The sequence below is a fragment of the Plecotus auritus genome, assembly GCF_963455305.1.
Source record: "Plecotus auritus genome assembly, chromosome: 8".
Classification (NCBI taxonomy): Eukaryota; Metazoa; Chordata; class Mammalia; order Chiroptera; family Vespertilionidae; genus Plecotus; species Plecotus auritus.
In genome coordinates this window covers 43441119-43468829 of record NC_137782.1, presented here as the reverse complement: position 1 = coordinate 43468829, position 27711 = coordinate 43441119, and the positions used below count along the sequence as shown (strand labels likewise).

The window sequence follows — 27711 nt, the reverse complement described above, 5'->3', positions numbered from 1 at the left end:
ATGCCATAAAATCTGGTTCATATATAATTGATAATTCAGTGATAGATTGATTAACTTTGCTCAGCATTTATTCTCTCCTTCCCTATAATGCAATCCTTTGGTTCTGCTACCATATATCATTTTGTTGAGTCATCTTGGTGCTTTGATCAGAGAAAATTGCTGGAAGGGTGAAAGGCAAATGGTAATTAAACCATTATTGTAGCTGGCTTTTGCATGGTCTGATAGAAACTCAACTTAATGTGCCCCAAACAAAATTTGTTTTCTCTCATTCTCACATCCCAACCTGTCTCCCCACTGTGTCCTAATGTAGCTGAGAGGCATCAAAATGCAAGTCAATATTCCCATGCAGGAACCTGAAATGCACTCTCCCCAATTTTATCTTTTTCTCTTATCATTAACTCTACATTATAAAAAATGTTAAAAATTTCACAGACTTCTTTTTTTAGGGAAGTTTTATGTTTACAGAAAAATTGTGCAGAAAATACACAGTTTCATGTTATTATTAACCTCCTACATCAGTGTGGTACATTTGTTACAATTGACAACCAATGTTGATAGATTATCATTGACTAAAGTCCATAGTGCGCATTAGGGTTCACTTAGTGTTGCACAGTTCTATGGGTTTTGGCAAATGTATAAAGACGTGTCTACCATCACAGTGTCATACAGAATATGTTCTCTGTACTAAAAATGCCCCGAGCTTTATCTATTCATCCCTCTCTCACACAACCCTTGGCAACCACTGATCTCTTTACTATCCCCATACATCTGCCTTTTTTAGGGTGTCCTATAGTTGGGAAGCATTCAGGATGCAGCCTTTCAGATTGACTTCTTTTCCTTAGTGACATGCATTTAAGTTTGCTCCATGTCCTCTTGTGGCTTGATAGCTCACTTTTTATTGCTGCACTACATTGCATCATCTGGATTTACCAGTTTGTTTATCCATTCACCTACTGAGGGTCATCTTGATTGCTTCCAAAATTTAGCAGTTATGAATAAAGCTTCAAGCAGGTTTTTGTGTGGACATAAGTTTTCAACTCATATGCATAGATACCAAGGAACTGGATCATATAGTAGGAGTATAATTAATCTTGTAAGAAACTGCAAGCTGTCTTCCACAATGGCTGCAGCATTTTGCATCCCCACCAACAATGAATGTGCATTCCTGTTGTTCCACATCCTCGTCAGCACTTAGTATTCTCAGAGTTCTGGAATTTAGCCATTTGTAGTAGTACCTCATTGTTGTTTAATTTGAATTTTATTGACATATGACTTGGAGCATCTTTTCATATCCTTGTTTGCCATTTGTATATCTTTTTAGGTAAAGTGCCTGTTAAGATCTTTGGCTCAGTTCTTAATGGGGCTGTTTGTTTTTTTGTTATTGGGTTCTAAGATTGCTTAATATATTTTGATACCATTCCTTTATAATCTGTGTATTTTACAAATATCTTAGTTATGTCAGCAGTGTGATTGCCATGAGTTCAGTAACTAATTCAAGATAAAGATGGCTAAAGCAGAGTTCATATCATTCTTGCTTTCCTATGTGGTGCCTTTTATTTCTTTTTCTTGTCTAACTGCTCTGACTCCTGCTTCCATGCAATGTTGAATAGACGTGTTGAGAGTGGGAATCCTTGCCTTATTCCTGATCTTAGATGAAGAGCTTTCCTTCAGTCTTTCATCTTTGAGTATGATGTCAGCCGTAGGTTTGACACATATGGCTTTTATTATGTTGAGCTAATTTCCTTCTAGTCTTAGTGTGTTGAGTGTTTTTTATCATGAAAGGGTGTTGAATTTTGTCAAATTTTTGTGAGATACAAGTGACCCTTTCCCCACAAAGCACTCCCCAGGGTGGTGCTGATGTGTGTGTTTTCATGTCAGTACATGAGTGTTTCAGATTCACTGTAGCCTGGGGTCCTCTATGCTCAGGGAAGGGGCATAGAGCAGTTCATTTCCCAAGACACTGCCCCGGGAGGTACTGTGAGTGTTCACTACAACAAAGCAAACATAAAGACAAGTAGTAAAGATCAAGTTGGGAGATGGGATGCGTGGAAGAAAAATACAAATATGGGTTAATGCCGTGACAAAGTAATTAAGAAAAAGTAATTCCTTTCTTCTGGAGTGATTGCCTACTATTTGAAGAAGTATCTTTTCTTTTCCCTGGGCCTCTACCAGGCCTGCAGCATTTCCGTCCGCCTGCCTGCCTGTCCTATCTCTCCTATGCTACTAAGTAAGGTTGGACATATGTATCCAGTTTGTAAGTCTTATGAGGATCCTGTTTCTTTGGGTGGGGTGGAGGGGTGTTATTTGATCCTATGGAATCCATGCTCTCAGATGAGTTCCAATGGAAAATGATTCAGAAATTTTTATGTATTTGTATCACAGAAGACCAAGTTTTATTTATTCACATCAAGCTTATGGCTTCAGATTGAATAAAGTCATTTTTGCCTTATTTCATTTCCAAAGGATGAGTTACCAACAGTTCCCTAAAACCCACAGAGCTTCTTATGGGTGGTTCTATGGGTGGTTCAGTGCAGGTGGAGGGCAGAAGGCATGAGGGGCGCCGTGGGAGAGGACCTAGTCAAACATGCTGAGGAGCTCAGCCTTTAGAATTTGGCCAATGGAATGTCATGAAAGGTTTTGATCAGATCTAAGAGATTTCAGGAGAATCCTTTAGCGAGCACATGGCCAAATTGCTTCATGAAAATGCTCAGCTAAAACAAAGTGTAATAAAACAAAATGTAATAAAACTTATTGGTTTGAAACCTCAAAACAATAGTTTTAAATATATTTTATTGATTTTTTTACAGAGAGGAAGGGAGAGGGATAGTTAGAAATATTGATGAGAGAGAAATGTCGATCAGCTGCCTCCTGCACACTTTCTACTGGGGATGTGCCCACAACCAAGGTACATGCCCTTGACTGGAATCGAACCTGGGACCCTTCAGTCTGCAGGCCAACGTTGTATCCACTGACCCAAATCAGTTAGGGCTAAACAATAAATATTTAAGCAAACAAAATAATGTTGAAATGCCAAATTGTGCTGAAAGTAATCAGCATATAACCCCAACTATAGGTCACTATCTACCACATCTGGCCATAAGTCAACAACTTGGGAGCAAAAATCTTTCTCTTCATTTTCTATCATCTGAAAGTGAAAGTTTTTGCCTAATGGATTTATCCCTATTCGATGTGGAAAGCTCACACCTATTGATTTGCACACCGGGCTTTCCATTAGAACGTGAGACCAGCATGGATTTCTTGTTACTCTTTGTTGGTGCCCTCATGGGGGGCTGAGTCAGCGCTGGACTTGCCACTTAGTCCCAGGGTGCTGTGAAGCAGTAATTAGAGGGACACAGGAGCACTCACATTTTGGCAATAACCCCCACTGTTTTAGAAGAACTGGTGCAGCAGCAATAATCTCCTTGTGGAAAAAATAATTCAGAACCATCAAGATTAAAGGCAGAGCACAGAGTCGTGGTTTTAACTGCAAAGAGCGTGGCCTCCCCAGCCAGAGGGAGCTGGATCTGTGTGTTTATGTCACCACTCAGCTTGAGATACTGTTCAACTCTTCTCTTCAACGCACCATCTGTAACTTTTCTAGAAAAGGTACCTAGCAGATACTGTCCTTAGGCTGTTTTGAGGACCATTAATAATGTAAATAGGCATCTGGTACATGAAGAGCACTGTACATGTTTCTGTAAAAATATACGATGTGCGGAATATGCTCAACATAGGTGTGGCTCTCCCTCTATCCACAGAGGGCAGTGAGGTTTCCTGAGGACGTGGGAAGAAGCACTTTGCTCTGGCTTGGGAGATAGTAGATTTGTCAGATTTATATGTAAAAACACATGATGTCTATTCAATTAGATTTCAGAAAACGAGTAATTTTCTTGGTATACATGTATCTCATGATATATTTGGGATATACTTATACTAAAAAGTACTCTTTGCTTTTCTGAAAATCAAATTTAACTGGGTGTTCTGTGTCTGGAAACCCTAGTGGGAGGTTGTACTGAAAGACTTTTTTTTATATTTTTTTTGACCATTTGGAAGACTTATTCTTTTCTCAATGGCATCATGCTGTGTTTGGCTGCAAAAAAAAATGAGCTGGACTGATGGTCTGGGCATAAAATACCTCTGATTGACTTGAATATTACTTGTTCCCTATTTGTAAAATAGGGATAATGATACTACCTACTATACAGGTTTGCATTTTATTATGATTAAATGAGTTAATAAATATAATGGGCTTGGAAAAGTGCCCAGCATGTAACAAGTGCTCACAATTTAATTACTACCAGATGTCATCAAGTTTAGTATGCTCACTTTTTTTCATATTTTAAGATTCTTAAAATTTGGAAGTGTCTTTATAAGTTAAAATTGCCTTTGGCCTGGTGGTGGTAGGCTCAGCATAAATTTGATTAGAACTGTTCACATTACCTTGGCTTCAATTGTGTTATGTGCATTGTTTGGTGAGGGGGGGAAAGCTTCACTCCTTAGGAGAGAATTGACAGGCAGAGCAGGGAATCTCAAAAACCAAAACCAAAACCAACCAACCAAACAAAAAACAAACATGAAAAAGAAGCCTTTCTCTTAGGAAGAAATCTTTCCAGGCTCAGAGAAAGTGGGGGAAGGCGAGGTTGTCGTGGATAAAAGTCACCTGAATGTGCATGGTCCTTCTTGGTGCATTTTCCTAATTGTGAACCTAAAGAATGAAGAATAAGGTTGTTTAAAAGCACAGTCCTGGTGCCAGGAATGGACGCAGCAATGGTCAATATTGTCCCCCACTGGGAAGATTAAGAAGGTGCGCATCTCAGAACTGAGACCGGGTGTCAGCAGTGACGTGAACTTAAATGCTTTGTGTTGGGGTCAGTTCTTGGCTGCTCTTTAGACAGGCTGCATCCCCAACTGTCTAGGTGAGAGAGCACAAATTGGGTAGACAAAAACCTGGAGACTGATGACTTGGAATCAAAAAGGACTCAGAATAGTCAGCCTGCCCACGTGAAGAAGGTAAAGGAATATCTTCCATAATAATAGAGGAACATGTAAATTGACCATACCTCCTCTCCACCCACAGCCAATCAGAGTGAGTATGCAAATTAACCCAACAAAGATGGAGGTTAATTTGCATACATACCTGGGTCCTGGAACCTCCTCTGCACCCAGGTCACCCCCAGCAGGCCATGGGAGGGGCTGAGCCTGCGATGGGGGGCGGGGGAGGGAGCGGGGGATGTGCTTCCCAAGCCTAAAGCCTGGGACTTGGAAAGGGGCTGAGCCTGCGACCAAACGCAGACCAACCAGAAGTCAGCGCTGGGTTGCCCAGCTGCAGCCTGGCAACCCAACACTGACTGCTCAGGTGGCTGAGACCCAGAAAGTGAGTCAGGGTCTGATCTGCAGCCTCAGTGGAAGCTGTTGATCAGTGTACTTAACTCTCTCTTTCTCTCCCTCTTTCTTTCTGATCTTCGCCAGCAGCCAGGCTTTTCTTTCTCTCCCAGCCTCCAAGGGGGCTGCTGTTAAGCCCCACCTCTTTGATCAGGCCCAGAGATAGGCCTGGAGATGCTGACTGGCATAGGAACCAACCAATCAAAACCAAAGGTGGGTGCTGTGGGGAACCAATGGCTGCCTAGGAGGTGGAGCTTTTGATGCTGACTGAAATAGGAACCGACCAATCAGAACCAAAGGTGGGTGCTGTGGGGAGCCAATGGCTGCCTAGGAGGTGAAGCTTTTGATGCTGGCATAGGAACTGACCAATCAGAACCAAATTGGCCAGCAGAGGAGGGCAGTTGGGGGTGACACCAGGCCTGTAGGAGAGGGCAGTTAGGGGTGATCAGGCTGGCAGGTGAGCAGTTAGGAGCCAGTGGTCCCAGATTGTGAGAGGGATGTCTGACTGCCGGTTTAGGCCCAATCCCTGGGATCAGGCCTAAAATGGCAGTCGGACATCCCGCAAGGGGTCCCAATTGGAGAGGGTGCAGACTGAGTTGAGGGAATTCCCCCTCCGTGCATGAATTTCATGCACCAGGCCTCTAGTCTATGTAATAAAAGGCTAAGTGTCCCTCTGACCACCCGACTGGTAGCTATGATGTGCACTGACTACCAGGGGGCAGACGCTCAACGCAGGAGCTGCCATGACACACACTGGCCAACACCACAGACTTGGCACTGGCAAATCAATACTTGGCTTCCATGAAGTGGGACACAGGCCCTGCCACCACCCTGGAGCGACACCCCACCAAATCACAGCCAATGTTGCTAAGACCCCATGGCACAAAATGCAGCCCACAGCCCAGTCCTCAAACTATGGCTGTGGGTGCTGGGTAATGACATCACATAGCAATGTCTGGCTTCCTCTCCCTAGTGACTAACCTCCTTGGAGTTTCTTCATCCCAGGAACATGACTTGCTTTATAGCCAGGTGCAAACATTTTACACTTTAACTAAATGTCTGTGAAGCGTTTTCCCGTGCCTCTTCTCATCTGATCCTCACAGAAGTCCTGGAGTAGGTAGATAGGAGACTCAGTGCAATCCTATTTTCTTTTCATTAGCCAGAAAATGAAGATTTAGAAAGTTTAGAAACTTTACCCAACTGAAAAGTAGTAAGAAATGGTGGACCTTGAAAAGGACTTCAGGTTTTAACACTGCTACAGTTAAGTATTTCACCCTTTGTTCTCCCTGCATGATATACATTAATAATCTGGTTCATGTTGATATTTACTGCTGTGTTGCTGACAATTACTTGAAAGAGAAGTTGGGGTGCTTTACTGGGCTGGAAAAAGTTTAGCTAAATCAGAAAGCAAGTCTAATTAAGCAAGTTTTCTATATATATAAAGCTCTCTCTGGTGCCAATCACACGCATGTATTTCTATCTGTCATTGTCCATCGTGAATTTGGTTAACACTTCTATTATAGAGAAAGGGAAAATAGTGGTATTAAAATATTTCTTCTAATTGATTTTCTTTCAATGTGCACGAATCCATGCACTGGGCCTCTAGTATTATATAAACATAAAAAATATATATCCTTACCCAAGGATATTTTTTCCATTGCTTTTTAGAGAGAGAATGGAAAGGAGGGAGGAGAGAGGGAGATGGATAGATAGATAGATAGATAGATAGATAGAAAGTGAAACATGCATGTGAGAAAGACACATCGATTGGTTGCCTCCTGCACATGCTTGGACCAGAGGAGTGAACCCGAAACCCAGGTATGTGACCTTGATTGGACTTGAACCCAAGACCCTCAGTGCACAGACCGACACTCTAACTACTGAGCGACACTGGCCAGGGCCAAGAGATATTTTTGATGGAATACATAAATAAACAAATCTAAGAGATTTCTCTAAATAAGAATAAAATGACAAATTAAAGTGACCTTGTGTTGCTTGGCTGCTGGTGGTTTGGTCGCACAGGAAGTATTGGTGTGACCTGGAATTAATGGCATTTTAGAATCTATAAAGCAGGCATTATTTCTATTTCTTCTCTTGTGTTGCTCCCATGCAGTGAAGAACAACATTGGCCTCTCCTATGCTCAGGAGACACAGCCTCATTCAGCCCACATTTACTGAGCACTTGGAGGGTGCTGGCTCCGGGCTGAGAGGCGACCCAGTTAAAGAAGACAGATATGAGCCTGCCCTGTCACAGAGCAGAGGTCACAGACTCTTTCTGTAAAGGGGCAGATGCTAGTATTTTAGGCTTTGTGGTCCATATAGTCTCTGTAGCCACGATTCAACTTTCTGTCTGTAACATGAAGGCGACAGACAGTACATGGATGGGTGACATTACATTGGCAAAGCTTTATTTATAGACACTGGGATTGGGACTTCTTAGATTTTGACATGTCATAAAATATTAGCCTTATCTTGATATTTTTTATCCATTTAAAAGTGTAAAATCCATTCTTAGCTCTTCAGACATACAAGCGTTGGGCTGGATTTTGCCATGGTTTTCCAGCCTGTGTGCTGGCAGGTGAGTGAGGCAGAGACCAAGCCAATGGGCAAATGGCGAAAGTGCATGTTGAGAGAGTCCGGCATGCAGGGGCCGGGCAGGATGCTTCTCTGAAAGAGGCAGAGACTAAGAGGTAGGAAGAGCAGGTGTGCATGGAGCTGAGGAAGAACTCCCCATAGAGCAACAGCTCAAACATAGGACTTAGAGAGGAAAAGCACTTGGGCACTGGAGCAGCTTAGGAAGGCCAGTGTCCCTGGAAAAGACTGTGAGGGGTAAGGGGCAAAGAGTGAGCGGCAAGGGGCTGGGAGAAGAGCAGCAGCCAGAGTCACCATGTGGGCATCAGCCGTGAGCTCTGATAAATGCATGTTTGTAAACAGACACTTCCCTAGAGCTACCAATAGACCAACATGTTGAGTGTGTGTGTGTGTGTGTGTGTGTGTGTGTGTGTGTGTGTGTGTTAAGAGAGGAAATTATTGAGCATCTGTAATGGACCAGGTAGGCTTGTCAAGTCATTACATGCGAGGACTTAGAGACAGGCAATTAGACTTGGAACTCAATGACTTGCTGTAGTTTATTCAGTTCCAAAAGCAAGTTCATTGAATTCTGAAAGCCTATGCTATTTCTTCAGTTGTCAAAAGAAGTAAAAAAAGAAATAATTGCATATAATGGTGGTAACATCTTCTATTGTTTATAAGGGGAATAAAAGCACAGGATAATAGATTCAGTGTGGAAAGGGACTGAGGATTATTTATAGGCTAGACTTACATCTTTATTTTTTAATTAATTACTTTATTTGTAATTTATATTTAAATTACAAATTCTCATGTAAGAGAATTAGCTCATTAGGACGTTTTTGAAATCCATAATTATTTACTCCTTATTCTTCTAGAAAACAATGGTGTTGTCTTGCTAATTCTTCGTGGACAAGTCTCTGTGAGTCCAAACACTTCAGTACAAAACAACACCTGTTTTCATCCTGTTCTCATTCAGTCTGCCCTTATCTAACAGCTTCCCGACATTGTTCTCCACTCTCAGTTCAGCAAACTGATGCTTTTAATGAGAATCTGAAGTTTTCTTTTCTAAAATCTGGTTAGAGACATAGTCTGCAATTTCGTGTCACTTCTAGAAATGCGAGGCCCTTTCTTGCAGCCAGAAATTTCAGAAGGGCTTCATGTCCTGAGCATTGGAAATGTGCATGCTGATTAATTCCCACAAGGTTCACTGAGGCTGTAGCAGCCGGAAGTGGGCGTTGGACTAAAGAGACACGCAGACACCGCTCGCCATTGAGCTGAGCCTGTTGTCAAAATTAATACTCACCAGGGTTTGAAGGAAATTGTATTGGTATCTTGTTTGTGTAAATACCTTTTCATAACACCTATACTGATGAAGATAATTTCTTTAAAGAAATAAGCCATGGAGATGCACTGTATAGTGCAAGGGAAATCCTCAGCATTACCCTAATGTCTGTGGTGCTGGTGAATCTGACAGCTAACTAAGATTCAGGGTCCCTCCTGCACCCAGTACAGCATGCTGGTTCTTCTGTAGGACACTTGTGAGCCTCTCACTGCACTTATGTGGTAGGCTAGAACCAGCAGCATGCAGTCGGCTGTCAGGGACACCAGCACCATAGACGTGTGAAAGGGGGCGAGACACCCCTGGTATGTGAAGAGCTCAGTGCGAGTAGAACCTCACGTGCAAGTGGGAAGCCCAGAGCATGGCCTTCTTCAGAAGACTGACCTGGCATTTGAATTTCATTCTACCAGTAATTGGGGTCATTGAAAGGTTTAAGCAAGCAAGTGATGTGATAACATATGCATTTTGGTGAACCAGTTCTGGCAGCAACATGGGAAAGAGATTGGAGAAGGTGTGATTGGAATCTGGGGGCCTTTTATCTGATACATTGTACTAAGTGCAGGAGGCACAGCGGGGAGCACAATGTAAATCATGGCCCAAAAAGAGATGCGGGCCTGAGGGAAGGTGGTAGCAGTGAGTTTTCCACTACAACACTGATGCGCAGCTTGACTCTCCAGTTGCCTCTGCAGATTCAGAAACTGCACCTAGCGATGTCAGCTTTATGTAGACTTACATACTAATGAGATCATGCCCCCTCCTTACATAAAATTCTCTTCTTAATGACATATGTGCCTTTGAAACTGAGGCGAGCCTTTGACAGCGCTGTGCCTACTGCCTCCTAAATCTGACTGGAGTCTTCATTGTCTTTGAAAATGCTCGACCTTTGATTCTGAAAACCCAGGTTTCCTGCTGTTTGACCACCATCCACGTTTGCACAACAATCTAGCATTTGTACGTCTGTTTTCTACCTCATTGGGCCTAAAGTTCATTGATTTTCCGATGTTTATTTTTCTCTGGAAATGCCTGCCTTGATGAGTTCTTTCCATCCAGCCTCAATTCAGCCGTTTATTGGACAGTGTCTAAATCTCTCATACCATGTTTTCATGGCCTTTTGGCACAGCCTTAACTTTGGAGAAATCCCATCACTTGTCTGTGCCTGAGGCAACTGGCACTTACAACTCAGGTTCATGGAGGAAGGAAGGTGCCAGGGACCTCTCTGAGGTTCTTTTATAAGGACACTAATCCCTTTGACGAGGGCTTCACCCTCTTGACCCTATGCCATTACCTTTGGGCTTAGGTTTCCTCCATATGAATTTCGGAGGAACACAAACCTTCAGACTATGGTGATGTTCTGAGAAAACGGAATCTTATTGCACAATTGACTTGTTCAAACTCCTTAGGTTTATATAATAGGCATATATCCCTGGACTTGTAATTTTCCCTAGGTTGACATGCTTTCTCTCAGATTTATATTACATATGTGTGTATATGTGTGAGTATCTGTGTGGGTATGATAGAGATACATGTACATATATACAGATACATATATGCGCATGTAACATATAGTGCATAACTCGGCAATAACAAATGTCTAAACAAGACGTTCCATGATTTAAGTCACAGAACAGTCATTCATAAACACATGAATGAAACATTTGTAAAGGCATAAATATGGAAATAGCAGTTTGAAAATGTATAGATCCTTAAAAATACAAGAATACTGGAGGCTCACTTCAGAGTACTGACTTCAGAGAATCTATTAAGAAGCGCTCGTCTTTAAATTCAAAGTCCAGGTGTACTCCTTTCCATGTGAATGTCACTATTCACTCATTTGTCATTCCTATGACCAAATGGCTCCTGATTCCCCTCAGAACAAGGAAGTTCTGCATTGCCACTGTGAAAGCAGGTTTTAACCCAGGCCTGCAGAGGGAGAGCAAAATGACTTGCCAACAATGGAGTTTGACTATAATAACTTCTTTCATTTTGGGGTAATTAAGCTTTTTAAGTAATCCTTCTGAAAGTGTAAAAATTTAAAAGATGCTTTTATTATGCTAATTCCCTAAGAACAACAGAAGTACAAGGCACACGCTTAATGCTTCTTGTCAAAGCCTCCCGGAATCTGACAGAAGATGAATGCACTGTGATACACTTTCTCTTTATCTCTGCCAAAGGGCAGGCATTTCATAAATATTTGTTCAATGGATTAATGAGCAAACACATAAAATAAGGATCAAATTTCTATTTCACTAAGATATAGAACTTTTAAAAAATATTTGAGCATAAATTGAGTCTTACTTTGAATTTTAATTTTTTCAAATTTGTTGATATTATCCTATCTAATAAAGAGGGAATATGCTAATTGACCATCACTCCGTCACAAAGATGGCTGCACCCACAGCTGAAGCCAAGTTCCCATAAGGAACCTTAACGCGCAATCAGCAGGGACCTGAGGCTACACCCTCCCCCGCCCCATAGGGCTTGACAGGGGACCTCAGGCCACACCTCCTGCCCTGGTGTCAGGCTGGGGGACCTCAGGCCACACCCCCCACCCCGGCACCAGGCCAGGGGACCTGAGGCCATGCCCCCCGCCCAGCAGGGCTTGATGGGGGACCTCAAGGTGCGCTTCCCGTCCTGGTGCTGGGCTAGGGGACCTCAGGCTGCTCCCTCAGCCCCAGCGCTAGGCTGGGGAACCTTAGGCCACGCCCCCCCCACCAAGGGGGGCTTGACAGGGGACTTCAGGCCACGGCCCCCACCCTAGCACCAGGCCAGGGGACTTCAGACCGCACCCCTTGCCCAGTGGGTCTTGACAGGGGACCTCAGGCCGCGCCCCCCACCCCAGCATCAGGCCAGGGAACCTGAGGCTGAGCCCCCCTGCCTGGCTGAGCTTGACAGGGGACCTCAGGCCATGACCCCCACCCAGTGGGGCTTGACAGAGGAACTCAAGGTGCACCCCCAGTGCTGGGTCGGGGGAACTCAGGCCGCGCCCCCCATCACAGCACCAGGCTGGGGAACCTCAGACCGAACCCCCCGCCTGGCGGGGCTTGACGGGGAACCTCAGGCCGTGCTCCCCGCCCCAGCACTGGGCCAGGGGACCTGAGGCTGCGGCCCCCTGCCTGGTTGGGCTTGACAGGGGACCTCAGGCCACGCCTCCCACCCAGTGGGGCTTGATGGGGGACCTCAAGGTGCACTTCCCATCCTGGTACTGGGCTAGGGGACCTCAGGCTGCTCCCCCCGCCCCAGCACCAGGCTGGTGGACCTCAGGCCACGCCCCCCACCAGGTGGGGCTTGACAGGGGACTTCAGGCTGTGTCCCCCACCCCAGCAGCAGGCCGGGGGACCTCAGGCCGCACCCCCTGTCCCAGCACCGGGCCAGGGGGACCTGAGGCTGCGCCCCCTTGCCTGGCAGGGCTTGACAGGGGACCTCAGGCCATGGTCCCACCCAGCAGGGCTTGACGGGGGACCTCAAGGTGCACCCCCAGGGCTGGGTCAGGGGAACTCAGGCTGTACCCCCCGCCCAGCGGGGCTTGACGGGGGACCTGAGGCTGCGCCCCCCGCTGCCTGGTGGGGCTTGACAGGGATCTCAGGCCATGTCTCCCACCTGGCAGGGCTTGATGGGGGACCTCAAGGCACGCCCACCCGCCTTGGTCTGGGCTGGGGGACCTCAGGCCATGCCCCACCCCCGTCCTGGCGCTGGGCCAGGGGACCTGAGGCTACGTCCCCTGCCCAGCAGGGCTTGACAAGGGTGGGACTAGCCAGGTCTGGATCTAGCCCAATGAGCGTAGGGGGCCGGCCGGGTCTGGGTCTCCTGCGATTTTGAGGCGCATGTGGGTGGGCGGGGATTTGACTCTGGGTCCCATGGTGTGCCCAGACTCCAACAGGAGGAAGGTTTTCATATACATTTTACTAATTTTCTTTCACCTCTGACACTTCTATTATAGAGGAAGGGCAAATAGCAATATTAAATTTTTCCTCTAATTAATCCCCTTTTAATGTGCATGAATTTCGTGCACCGGGCCACTAGTCTATAATAATAAAAGCATAATATGCTAATTAGACCAGAGATCCTTCTGGATGTCCTGGATATCCTTCCCAATGACCTTCCAGATGAAGCCCAGGCTGTGAGGGAAGCCCGGGTCCTGGATGCCAGAGGACAGCCGGGAAATTTTGTGCATCGGGCCTCTAGTAGATAATAATAGATAAATATTTTGGGGATAAAATATCACAAAACCAAAGACTTTTTTTGTACACAATCATTTTTTTCTTATATGCTGCTCTCAGGGCTAAATGGTACATTATTGTTTCCATAGAAACAATGATTTTTTGAAATCAGAAAAAATGCTAAGAGAGAAAAGCACATAAGGAGAAAATAGTCATTTGAGACATTCATTTGCTCTTCCTATCATACTATGTGGAATATTCATTGCATCATTCTTGCATTATTCATCTATGTAAGAAATAATCACTAAACTGAGAACATTCAGGAGAAAATTGCTCAAGGGTTTTTCAGTTAAATGGATTTTATAGTTATGCAGCTTCTATCTGTTCCCAAAGTTCCTGGTATGGGGAGGGTTGATTAGGGAGTGGGGATGGGGCTTAAATTAAAACAGTCCATGGTCACAATGGTGAAGTCAGTGACTTTAGTGCTAAGTGTCCCCCGTCTTTAATTTTCATGTACCTCCTTCCAGGTGGCCTTGGAAAATGCCCACTCTTTTCTTGCACTAAGTCACACTTGCTCCCTGGGAAGGAATTTTTGGCTATTTGTATGGCAGTCTAAATTTTATTAATGTATTATCTCTTAAAGGGCTGTGTATGTCACGTATTCACCAATTATAGAATGGGTGGCGTTAGTCCTGTTTATATTTACACACATTTCAGCCTCAAGCAACACACCAGAGGACAGAGGTTGGCACTGAAATCTCTAGATTCCTCAACAAAAATGGCGAACATTCTGATAATTACAAAGTTTGTTCAGTCCACTTACTGCTTTCCCAATGGTTAAAATATAGCAGACAGACGGGCATCTTCTCATAGAACTTCTAAGAAAGAGATAATGCTCTTTAGAGAAGCTTTAGCTACTATGCTTGGGAGAAACAGGAACATCAGTGGTGTTTTAAGTTCCTGAAGCTGCTGTAACAACTAAAATGTATTCTCTCTCAATTCTGGAGGCCCAGGATCCCGGTCAAGGTGTGGGCAGAAACCTAAGGGAGAAATCTTCCTGCCTTTCCCAGTGTCTGGTGGCTCCTGGGAATCCCAGGCTTGGGTATGAGTCACTGCAAATTCTGCCTCCTCCTTCTGTGACATCTTCCCATCTGTTCTCTGGGTGTCCCCAATCTCCCTTTCCTTATAAGGACACTAGCCACTGGGTTTAGGGCCCAATCATACCCTGTAGGACCTCATCTTAACTTGCTTACAACAACAAAGACCCTCATTCACAGGTACCAGTGGATAGACTTGAACATATCTTGTTGGGGACACAATTTGAGACACTGGGTGGGATGCTGGTGGATCTTGGCTAGAGATTCTGACTCTAGAAAGGTCTACCGGAGGAAGATGTGATGATGAAAGGACCTGAATAACCCTTGTGTGGGAGGGTGATGAACAGGGTGAGAGTGAGCACGGAGCTATCTCAGTGTGAGTACCTGACCTGAAGGGTGACAGTGAGCACTGGGTAATACCTGCCACAGCCTCTCCCCAGAGTTCTGACAGTCCCTCATTCCCAAAGTGCCATGGTGGAAGAGAAACATTTGGTCCTTATGAGTGGTGCAGTGATCAGGAGAAGAAATGTTGGCATTGCTGTTGCTCCATAAACTCTTATGATAACTATTAATCAAAGAGGAATGCAGGCAAGGCCGTGCCCACAAGATGTTCTTGTTTTTAGTCTACCTTTAATATATCGGAACCAAAATAGTTGAAGTGAGTCTTGCAGAGTTGACTCTTATGTAAATCTTTGCAGTGATATCTCATAAGTGAGACTGGTCTGTATTTTTCTCTTCAATACAACTGTCCTGCAAAATATCTTTCTGACATGCTTTTATTGGCTGTAAAGATAGTATTTTGTTCTTAATTATTTTTATAATAATTCTATATTAATCTCATAAAATTGTATGAGTTTATTTTCTTTTGATTATTCTAAAGTAAAATGAGTTTTTCCTTTTTTTGGAGGGAGAATTGAACTGGATGTACGGCATACTAGTATATATATTTTTTTTTCCTTCACAGCTTTGGAGAGCCTTTTTATTTATGTTTTTGTCTTTTTTATGTGTGCTTCAAGCTGTGATAGAAGATATGGACTCATAATTTCTGAGAGCCTTTCCCTTTGCTCTTCTCCTTCCTTTCATCCTCCCTCCTTGTCTCTGATCTGCTCACCTGGGATTTTGCTGTAAGTGCAGAGTTTTCTTCTGGAAAGTGTCTTTGGTTGCTCGGATCCTGAGACATGTACAGTGTTTCCATTGATGTGGTCCTACTGTTCATTTAGAGCTTGACATCAGTGTCTCCCTCTCCAATTAGACTGCCTAGTGAGTCTAGAGGCTTTACCATTAAGTAATCAGTTAAGTTTTTTGTTTGTTTGTTTTGAATTGTAAAGTGACAACAAATGAACTCAAATTTGATTGAAACAAACAAACAAAAATAAATGTACTTGATCATGTGACTCAAAACTCTAGTAGTTTCGAGCCCAGTTTAACCAGAGGTAAATGATGCCTTCCTGGCTGGGTTTTCCTGTCTGAACCTCTGCAGATAGACAAGGGGACTGGGATGTGCAGTGCAAACAGCCAAAACATCACCATCACCATTCTACAGTCCTTCAAGTTCAAGTGCAGTGCAGCCGAGAGTGTCCATGGGCAGGAGAGCCCAAGCAGAAATGCTGAGTTTGGTGGTGCTTTAGTTGGCCTGACTTGGTCACATAACAGTCTAGGTCTACAGAGCTTAGGGCGAGTCAGCCCCAACCAAACGACTAGAAAAGGAGGGGTTATGATCTCCACAGGGAAATACAGAGATGTGGATGGAAGTTAAAGCTGGGAAACCCAACACCGTTACACGTTCTCTGTACTCAGGGATGTCTGGGTATGGAACTTGACCCTCTGAAGGGCCAGACAGTGAGAATATGTCCTACCATATGATAAGCTAACTCTCAATGCCTCTCAGGTACTCATCAAACAGCCCAGTAAACCCCCACTTTACAGATGAGGAAACTGAAGTACAGAATCACTTACAAGGTCACACAAGAGGGAAGTAGAGAGGAGTGGGTCCTGCCCAGAGCCTTCGCGTGCAGGGTGGGCAGGGGAGACAGATAATATGCGAGGAGAGAGTAGAGATGGAACCTACTTTCATAAAAACCTTAGATGTTTACATTTTGAAATAAAAATTTAAAAATATTATATTAGGTCTCAGCAGAGGAAGCATATATGAAAATATACCTGAATATGGAAAGTCTGTTTTCCTCTTCTACTGATGTGTGAACAATGGACCTTTCTCCAGGTGATGGCTATGGGTTCATCCCGGTCCTCCTACACTGCCCATTGTCCCTGGTTTTCTCTGTGGCCTCTGACATGTGGCCTTGGAATTCTCTTTCCTTAGTGACTGTCCTGCACACACTTCCAATTCTCTCATTTTCTGGCCTTTTCTTGCTCTCTGTTCTATATTGGTTTCTATTTCTCTTCCACACTCTCAGTTTGTGGAGCTTCTCTGCAATTCTCCTGTTCTCAGTGGCGACATCAGCTCTAACAGTTCAGAAATCTATAGGTGGACCCTGGACCCATAGTTGCCTAGACACCACTTCCTATTTCCTTACTGTCTCGTAATCTGTAGCTGGACCCTGGACCCACAACCACCAGACTTCATTTCCTGTTTCCTCACTGTCTCTTAATCTGTAGCTGGACCTTGGTCTCCCAACCATCAGACTCCACTTCCTGTTTCCTCACTATCTGTTAATCTTTAGCTGAACCCTGGCCCCACAACCATCATCCTTTTGTTCTCTAGTCATTATTTTACTGTGGTAGCCCCCCACACAGATCACCCTGAGCTGCTTGCTCTCTCTTAGTCCTCTCTTCACATCTCTTAATGCTCATTTTTCTGTAGTCTTGTGATACTGTCTTGTTCTCATCAAGCACCCAAATAATATGTCCTGATTATATAATTTGAGCTCATGGTCAGGGTCATCTTCATTAATTTTGCATCTTGGAACTTTTGGCTTATAACTCTCTATCAGCTTAATATACACAGGGGTCCTGTTCTCTGTTTGTTTGTTTTTTCCATTTGTAAATGTTTACACTCAACCCTGATATTTTGTTGGGTTGTACCACCTACTATTACACTCTATTATTTTGTTTATCTGGAATGGACATTTTTCTTTTCCTTTCTGGAAGGGAAAATGGTCATTATGGAATAAAATTACTTGTGACACAAAAGGCAGAGTGGGGAGATTTGTGAATTGCAAAGGGCATGGATTCCTTGCTCTTCATTGCAAATTGCAGAGTTCCTGCTGCTCTGTGTTCTCTGCCAAACTGATGCAAAGACTTTCATCAAAATGGAAATAGAGCCCTCATCATGCTTTCTATCAAATGTTCTTTCAAAAATTGCTCTAGCATTTCATCACTGTAGGCATTGCTACATGACTACATGTATTCTGATATTTCAAAAGGGAAAATGCCTTTGGTCAACACATCTTATTTTTTCCTTTGCCACAGTACACACTCAACTGAAAAGGGAAATGAAAGTTGGGTTAAAGGAAGGTGGACTGTGTGAGTTTCACTTTGATTCTGCCTTAGAAACTGTGTGCATATTTATTCTTTTGGCTACACACAGGTCCATAATTCCTTATCTGCAATGACAAAATCCACAAAGCCCTGGGAAATGAAGTTATAAATCTCTTCCAGTCAAATCTGTCCTGAACACATGAATGTAGGGGTAGTTATAACCTGTGCCCCGCATGTGGAGTGTTTGGTTCCCAGGCAGCCTCACACATCCCACTGGGATTGTATATGGCAGTGGTCAGCAAACTGCAGCTCACGAGCCACATGTGGCTCTTTGGCCTTTTGAGTGTGGCTCTTCCACAAAATACCACGTGCAGGCCCACACGTACAGTGAGATTGAAACTTCGTGGCCCAGACGTTGGTTTTCGGCTCTCAAAAGAAATTTCAATCGTTGTAATGTTGATATTTGGCTCTGTTGACTAATGAGTTTGCTGACCACTGATATATGGAATGAAATTCTTAAACAGATCTCTCCACAAGAGACTTAGTGAAGGGACTGTAGACCTGTAATACATGAATATGGCTTGAATAACAAAAATTATAGAATGATACAAAGTAGAAAATAAAATATTCTGGTCTTCAATCCCATCTACTTCTCAGATGGCACTGTCTTTAATAATTCTCTTTAGGTCTTCTGCAATTGAAACTGCATGTTTATACACTTTATTTCTTGCTACCAGGTCTTATGCAATGACTTCCTACTATAAGGGATGAGGGATGTACTGTATCTGTGTCAGTATTCACTGATGATTTTAAATATTTATATGTATTTCTGATCTATCAAACATATCTAGTAACTCTCAACATCTACCAAATAAAATGAAGTTACTGTCCCTTAGACTGTATTCCTCATCTGTTCTCTCTCACCTACCCCTATACAACTTCTATCATTCCTGTCTTTTTTCAAAACCATCAGTATCTTAACATTTTACTTTTTAGTAATTTTGTGCTTGCTTATAAATTACTTCAGAAAGTCCATAATGGCATAAACACTGTTACAAATATGTGAAAATGTTGTACTGTGGAACTATGTAATGGAATGAGAGTCCTGGAGAAAACCACAGAATTACACTTCAGCAGATGGGGGTCATTCAAGGATGTTTCAAGTATGAAGGCCAAATGCAGTCTGTATTTCTCCCTCTTTATCTGTGCAACTTTCCCTGAGGGGCCCCAAATGATAGCATTTCATATTATTTTATTTATCTTAGGGACCATCATTTTCTTATCAAAATTGTTGGTCATTTTCTCATAATTTGTTCCTTTTCTTGCAAGAAAGCAGGATGAAGAGAATGAAAAAGGAGCAGTTGTGTGTTTTCCCTCAACTACTTAAAAGCTGATTATCTCATTCCAATCTGAAAGCTATGAATAGAAATCCTTAGATCAACCCTGTGAGGCAGGTTCTGGGATTATCTGAGATTCCGTGGAGAGTACGCGGCCTTCTCCTGCCACAAGGACGGTGCTTAGTAACTGTCAGCATTTAGTGCTGTAATTCGTGCACTGGTGGGGGGCGGCCTGTGGGGATCAGCCTGCTGTGGGAGTGCTGCTTATCCCAGTCAGCCCAGTGTCTGTGGACCCACCCTCTAAGCGGCTGCTACCACTGTGGGAGGGCCAGGCACTGACCACCCGGGGGCAGCTCCTGCGTTGAACTTCTGGTCGAACGGTCGTTCTGGTCATTCCACCCTTTGGTCACTTGGCTATCCTATATAATAAAGAGGTAATATTCAAATTGACCCTCACACCCTCATGTCACAAGATGGCCACCCCCATGTCATCACAAGATGGCCGCCCCCACATTGTCCCTCAGCCTGGCCTGCGGGATGGGGCTGAATCCATGAACCAGGCCTCTGACATCCTCCAAGGGGTCCCAAATTGCAAGAGGACACAGGCCAGGCCAAGGGACCCCACTGGTGCATAAATCCATGCACCAGGCCTCTAGTTTAATATATTGTCCTATGTTAAAACCTCAAGGTCATCACATACACTGTGGATCTATTTACCTCAGGAGGGAGGATATGTGTTAAAACAGAAATCATCTGTCTCCACTGTGATTATGATGCTGAGATTGCTAGGTAATGATGCAGTGGTCTTCCTAGTGATGAGGAAATTCACACTATGTTGCTTATTTCTCAACAAAGACATTCCCTGTTCCATATTTGTCATGTTTGTATTTCTAAAGAAACACTCCATGAAACCAGCAATCATCTAGTGAGTGACAGCAGAGAGCATTACATTTCACCTGTAAGTGTTGTTTACTGTTTTATCACCTCCTCCGACTAGTCACATTGAACCTGTTCTTCAGGCCGAGCGGAAATTCTGTCCCTCGGAATTTCTCCACAAATGGGATCAGGGATTGGTCTGTGCATTTCTCTCTGATGATTCACATGGAAACCAAAGATCCAGAAATCAGAGTTCCTGCTTGTATTGTTCAAGCTTCTCTGTTCTCAGCCATCATGAGACACACCCTAATACCAACAACTATTCCTAGGATCTGCTTAGTTTTTGCTCAGAAAGCTCTGAAATGGATTAAAGTTGTATTTTAACAAGGCACGAAAGGCATGAAAAAAATTGTTTTGTATTCTGTTTTCTATTTCAAATTATGTTCAGCAATATAGTACAGCAAAATGCATCAGAGACTCTAGAATCAGCATAAATGATGATTTACAGAAATGATGTCATGTTCTTCTTGGATCCCACCAGGAGACACATGCTTTTGCTTTTGCCCATCACTGAGAATGTTCACTTGGATCAAGGTGGTGTCTTCCAGTTTTCATGCTAAAATTTCTTTCATTACTTTTGTAATTAATAAATGTTTGGTGGGGAATACATGTCTGAATATAAATCTATATATACATACCTATAAGTATGGCTATCTATCTATCTATCTATCTATCTATCTATCTATCTATCTATCTTCTACCTGTCATTTATCTATCAGTCTACCTCCTATCATTATCATCTATTTATATTGATGATATAATTCATCTATGAATCAGACCAATGACACCAATTTCAATTCAATACCACAATGCTTGTTCTCATCCTTTCTTTCCATATGGTAACTCTCTTTTCCTACACTGGGAAGCCTGGTTCTCTTTACTGCAACACATTCATTAATATACTAGAGGCCCAGTGCACGAAATTCGTGCATGGGGGAGGGGGGTTGTCCCTCAGCCCAGCCTGCACCCTCTCCAATCTGGAACCTTTTGAGGGATGTCCAACTGTCCCACTGGGATCGGGCCTAAATGGGCAGTCAGATATCCCTCTCACAATCCAGGACTGCTGGCTCCCAACTGCTCGCCTGCCTGCCTTCCTGATTGCCCCTAACTGCTTCTGCCTGTCAGCCTGATCACCCCCTAAACACTCCCCTGCCAGCCTGATCGATGCCTAACTGCTCCCCTACTGGCCTGATTGCCCCTACCTGTCCTGCCCTGCCACCTGGTCACCCCTAACTGCCCTCCCCTGCTGACCTGGTCACCCCTAACTGCCCTCCCTTGCCAGCCTGGTCCCCTCAACTGCCCTCTGCTGCAGGGCTGGTCATGCCCAACTGCCCTCCTCTGCAGGCCTGGTCCCCCGCAACTGTCCTTCCCTGCAGGCCTGTGTTCCCCCACAACTGTCCTTCCCTGCAGGCCTGGTCCCCCCCAACTGTCCTCCCCTGCAGGCCTGGTCCCTCCCAACTGCCCTCCCCTGCTGGCCATCTTGTGGTGGCCATCTTGGGTCCACATGGGGGATGCCATCTTTGACCACATGGGAGTGGCCATCTTGCGTGTTGGAGTAATGGTCAATTTGCATATTATTCTTTTATTAGATAGGATTATTAATGTGATATTTACTAATATTTTCATCCTCTTGTATGCAATCCATCTCTCATTGCTGGTGAAGTTCCTTGGAGCCCCACTTGGACACCTCACTCAACTCATTGCTTTGGTTCCAACTCACTGCTTCCAGATGTCCACCCTTGGGGTCACCCTGCTTTCTGTTCTCGGCTCTAATATCCCTCTCAGGCCACTCTTCCATGGGGATACTTCATTTCTCTGTGATTGCTGAGTATTTTGAGCCTGTGATGAGAAGCAAGGACACTGCCTGTCCTTAAGGAAAGGGAGCTCAGTCTTCTGGGTTATACCATACAGCCTGATCCCAATTCTATAGAGCAAGAAGGAGAGGTTACTGGTATGTCCACAATAGCCAGAAAGGGTACCAAATTCTTCTTGAGCCCCTGGTTTGCTCCTTATGACAATATTTTTATGTAAAAGAGGAATAAGTCACGTCAGAAGTACTATGATTCCTTGGTTTTCTCTATCATAACAAATAGAGACTCATTAACAATGAGCACAAACAGCATGGGAGGTTGACCCTAACTCTGAAACTGTCATGTGCAAGAATAAAATACTAGGGCCACAGGTCACTAAAGTCTGTTAGAAAGAATTTAGGTGAATCATCAGATAGACTGTAAGCACCTTAAATAATTCACTCTGAACAGTTCTGCCTTTTATCACCTATGCTCTGCTTATGAAGCAAATTTGCTAAGAGTATTGGTAATTGCCTTAATTGGATGTCACTCAGTAGTCATTGAAGCCTCTGTTAGAAATGTATTCTAATAAACCCTTCTGAAATGAGATATAAACAAAACACTTAGTAAAATTATATGAACCTCAAAGTTTAGATACTTTGGAAAGTCATTTAGAATGTAATCATTTGAGTGCTTGTAGAAAACTTAAAATTACTGTTGATTTAACTTTTTTCATTTCATGGCTGATGAAAGCTGCTATAAAAAACATTTTTGTTTGATTTTTAGGTTAAGGGAGAAGATGATCTTTATCTCTGATTTTATTCAAACTTGAATTGAAACCAAAACAGGAAAGAATAGAATTTCAGAGATTCATCTTCTCAACTGGACCTACTGGATCTAAAGACTATATTTGGCTGCTTCATGATTATTTAGTTACTAGAGGCCCAGTGCACAAAATTCGTGCACTTGGGGAGGGGGTCCCTCAGCCTGGTGCACAATCAGGGCCAGGGAGCAACACTGGAGATTGGCCAGCTGGGGAGAGATGGCGGGAGGGCAAGTCCCAATCAGCTGGACCCCAGCAGCAAGCTAACCTACCAGTCAGAGCGTCTGCTCCCTGGTGATCAGTGCACATCATAGCGACTGGTCAACCAGTCAACTGTATGACCCCTGGTGATCAGTGCACGTCATAGCAAGTGGTTGAGCAGCCTTAGCATATTACACTTTAATTGGCTGAACGACCAACCGGCCAACCTGACACTTAACATATTAGGCTTTTATTATATAGGATTATTCTACAGAGAAAATTTTATCTTCACTCTCATTAAAGGTTATTTTTCTCATGAAATAAAGGTCTATGTTGTTTACATTCTCCTTTGAGTTCATAAAAAAGACATTTGAGTGAAAGTTACTCACTCAACTTATTTAACACATATATACAGCAGACAGATACACAGAGACACACCTTGAGTGTGTTTTATCTCCTGTCTATTATGCCAACTCTTAGAATGTTTAATATATTGTAAAGGTACAACATATATTTACAGATTATAGCTACTCATATAGTTATAATATTCTCTTTTTTATTTCCTGGCCCTATTTGTTGTATTTTTAAACATCTCTCTATAAAATACAACAAAAATCCAAACAAGAAGCCACATTAGCTTTAGCTTTCACAAGTTATAATACTATTTCCTTCTAGAAAAGATGATAAGTTTCTAGGATTTGAGATCACAATGATTGGAATTTTCTGTGAAATACCAGATCAGTGCTAGAGTGGAGAGTGTTAAATAAGTGGTTTTGATGGCACCGGAGAAGTGAAAGAGGTAAAGTTAGACAATTGAAATCAGAAGATCAATAAATGAGTCAGTTCATTTGTGTCTCTTCTTTTCTCTGAAGATATAATAAGTTGGATTCAGTCAATCCCCGCCTTCTGTGCTCATCCCCAAATTTTGATAATAAAATTATGATTATATTCACAACATCGAGGAATGCCAAGATTTAAGTTTTATGTGAGTAGAGATTTTATATGCTATTATATTTTAGCATTTTGGCATACACCTTTTGCTGAATAAATGAATGACTGCATGGCTATTAGAGATTAGAATCTGAGAGATCACCAAATACAGAAAGCAGTGCCCATCTATCTCAGAATCCATGATCCTTTGTGTTCTCCCCCCACCCCCCGCCTCCCTTTTTTTATGTACTCAGCCTGGCTAGAGTCATATTGATCTTTTTAAAAACTAGCTTTTGGTTTCATTGATTTTCTCTATTGATTTTCTGTTTTCAATTTCACTGATTTCTGCTCAGCTCTTATTATTCATCTTTTGCTTACTTTAGACTTAATTTGCTCTTCTTTTTCTGGTTTCCTAAGGGGGGAACTTAGATTATTGATTTTAATTCTTTCTTTTTTTTCCAATTCATGCATTCAATGCTATAAATGTTCCCCTAAATACTTCTTTCAATGCATCCCCGCAATTTTGATAAATTATTTTTCGTTTCTATTTAGTTCAAAATATTTTTTAATTCCTTTTGAGGTTTATCTTCTTTGACTCATGTTATTTACTAGTAGAGTATGTTATTTAATCTCCATGTGTTTTGGAATTTTTTCAGTTATATTTCTCTTACTGATTTTTAGTTTAATTTCATTGTGGTCTGAAAATAAACATTGTATGATTTCTATTTTTTTAAACTTTATTGAGGTGTGTTTTATGGCCCAGAATGTGGGTGGTCTTTCTTGGTGAATTTTCCATGTTAGCTTGAGAAGACTGTGTATTTGGCTGTTGTTGGAGTAGTCTGTAGATGTCCACTATATTCAGTTGGTTGATGGTGTTGTTGAGTTCCACTATATCCTTAGTAATTGTCTGCCCTCTGGATCTGAACATTTATGATATTTGGTTGTAGAAATCTCCAGCTACGATAGTATATTCATCTACTCCTCTGTGAAAATTTATTATTATTTTTTTGCCTCATATAACTTTATGCTTTGTTGTCAGGTGTATATGCATTAAGGGTTGTTATGTGTTCTTGGAGAACTGACCTTATTACACTAGGGGCCCAGTGTACGAATTCGTGCACCTTGAAAGGAACTGTGGGTTACGAGGCTGTGGGGGGCACAGGGGCGGGTCTCAGATCCATCCTCCGCAACCCCGCCTGGCCCCTCCCACTGTGGCCCTGGATCCCCTGTCTTTCAGCAGCCCTGCTCCTGCCACTTCCACTCCCACATGCTGACAGTGCAGAGTGATTGGGGCCAGCGCCAGCAGCAGGTGCAAGCAGGGCCGTTGCTGGCACTGAGTGCGAGAGTTGGCTTCCAGCCCCAAACCCCCCTCAGGAGCAGGGGGAAGTGGAGAAGCCCACAGGGGCGATCGAGGCTGGCAGCTGCTGCTCGCACCCGCTGACGGCACTGAGTGATCGGGGCTGGTGCTAGACACTGGCAACGGGGGCAAGCAGTGGCTCCGGCACCAGCAGTGGGTGTGAGCAGGGCTGGCACTGGCAGCAGGTGTGAGCACCCAGTGGGACTGCTGCACGTGGGAGCAAAGAATTTTCAGCAACCACCAGAGGCTCGCCCTGATGACAGCGACCTGCACTGCTTTCAATGCATCCCCTTGTGGTTTGGAACCCCCACTCACCTGCTCCACCATCTTGCCATGGCCGATGCCTGCCATGTTCCACATGTACCCCCTGGTGGTCAACACATGTGGCCAGTTGTTTGTTTGTTCTGCTGTTCAGTCTATTTGCATATTAGGGTTTTATATATACACTAGAGGCCCGGTTCACAAAATTCGTGCACGGGGGTCTCTCAGTCCAACCTGCACCCTCTGCAATCCAGGAGCTCTCAGGGGATGTCCTACTGATGGCTTAGGCCCACTCCCATGGTTCTCTGCTCTCTGCAGGGCCTGGGGGTTTCGCTGCAGCCATGGAGATGAAGCCCCCATGCCCTGCTGTCCACTCTCTGCCTGCCGCCACCATGTGCCATGTGAAGGAAGCCCCAATGCCCTGCACTGTGCTCTGTCTGCCAGGCCTGGGGGCTTTGCTGACACCGACACACTAAGGAAGCCCCCAAGCCCTGCTGTCTGGGCTCTGTCTGCTGGTCCTGGGGCTTCCCCACTGCTGCCGCGCTAAGGAAGCCCCCTAGCCCTGCTGTCCGGGTTCTGTCTGCCGTGTCTGGGGGTGGATCCAGCCTCACTGCTTGGTCCCCGTGAACCCCGGCGGGGCTGACAGGCCCAGACTCAGCAGCAGCGGTGGAGTGGGGAGGCTGGATCTGCCCCCTCTAGCAGCCGATCCAGCCTCGCAGCTTGGTCCCCACAAACCCCAGTGGGGCTGACAGGCCCAGACGCTGCAGCACTGGTGAAGCGGGGAGGCTGGATCCGCCCCCTCCGGAGGCGGATCCAGCCTTGCTGCTCCGGCGGACAGGCCCGGACACTCCAGCAGCGGGGCTGAAGGGACTGGGCACTGCCATCTTGTGGCTATGGGGGCCGCCATTTTTGTCACGGAGTGACGGTTAATTTGCATATTACTCTTATTAGATAGGGTATAGATAATTCCCTTTCATATTCCTGATCATTTTCATTGCCTTGAAGTTGGCTCAGTCTGAAATTAATATAGGTACTCCTGCTTTCTTTTGATTTGTGTTAGTATGATGTGTTTTCTCCATCCATTTATTTTGAATCTATGTGTGTCTATATATATATATATGCATATGTATAATTAGGTCTTGTTTCTTGATCCACTCTGACAATCTCTGTCTTTTAACTGGAGCACTTAGACCACTAATTTTCAATGTAATTAATAATATAACTAGAGGCCTGGTGCACGAAATTTGTGCATGGAGGTTCCCTCAGCCTAGCCTGCACCCTCTCCAATCTGGGACCCTTCAGGGGATGTCCAACTGCCAGTTTAGACCTGATCCTGGGAATCGGGCCTGGCAGTCGGACATCCTTCTCACAATCCTGGACCGCTGGCTCCTAATCGCTTACCTGCCTGCCTGCATGATTGCCCCTAACTGTCCCCCCCTGCTGGCCTGGTCACCCCTTACTGCCCCCCTGCTGGCCTGGTTGCCCCCAACTGCTCCCCTCTGCCAGTTTGGTTGCCCCCAACTGCCCCCCTTGCTAGCCTGGTTGCCCCCACTGCCCCTCCCTGCCAGCCTGGTCACCCCACACAGCCTGCTGTTCAGTCGTTTGGTTGTCCCTCACTAACCCCCCTGCCAGCCTGGTCGTAGGCAGCCATCTTGTGAGGGTGTGAGGGTCAATTTGCATATTATATAGGATACCAAGGTGTCTAGTTATAAATATTTTGTATTGTTTCCTTTATTCTGTCAGAATGAGTAATTGATCCAATACTTAGGTTAATTCAACCTTTTGCAGCCTTTTAAGGAAGTGGAGGCGGCAGAGAGTGTGGAGTCGGGAAGACTGGAGTGCGGAGACTGCTTCTGCATTTTCAGGCCATGTGAGTTGCCTGGCATCTAAACCTTTAGGTATGATTTTTTTCTACTTTAAAAAATATTAGTAATAATATCTTCATGCCAGGTTGTTGTGAAGATTAAATTAGAAAAATAATGAAATATATATATATATATATATATATATATATATATATATATATAATTTTAAGGTCATTAATTTTTTTCCCTTCTTTTACCCCTGCCTTTCCTCAAAGCACTGTGATTCT

General features: G+C 44.0%; 1 protein-coding gene across 1 annotated transcript in view; it reads left to right on the top strand.

Annotated features, from left to right (window-relative positions):
* The window catches only part of GALR1 (galanin receptor 1), a 56703-nt gene extending 29202 nt beyond the window's left edge, over positions 1 to 27501 (top strand). The window contains exon 5 of the transcript XR_013961466.1: positions 27408 to 27501. The gene's annotated coding sequence lies outside the window, so the exon portion shown is untranslated. The remainder of the gene's footprint in view (positions 1 to 27407) is intronic.
* Positions 27502 to 27711: the final 210 nt, after the last annotated feature.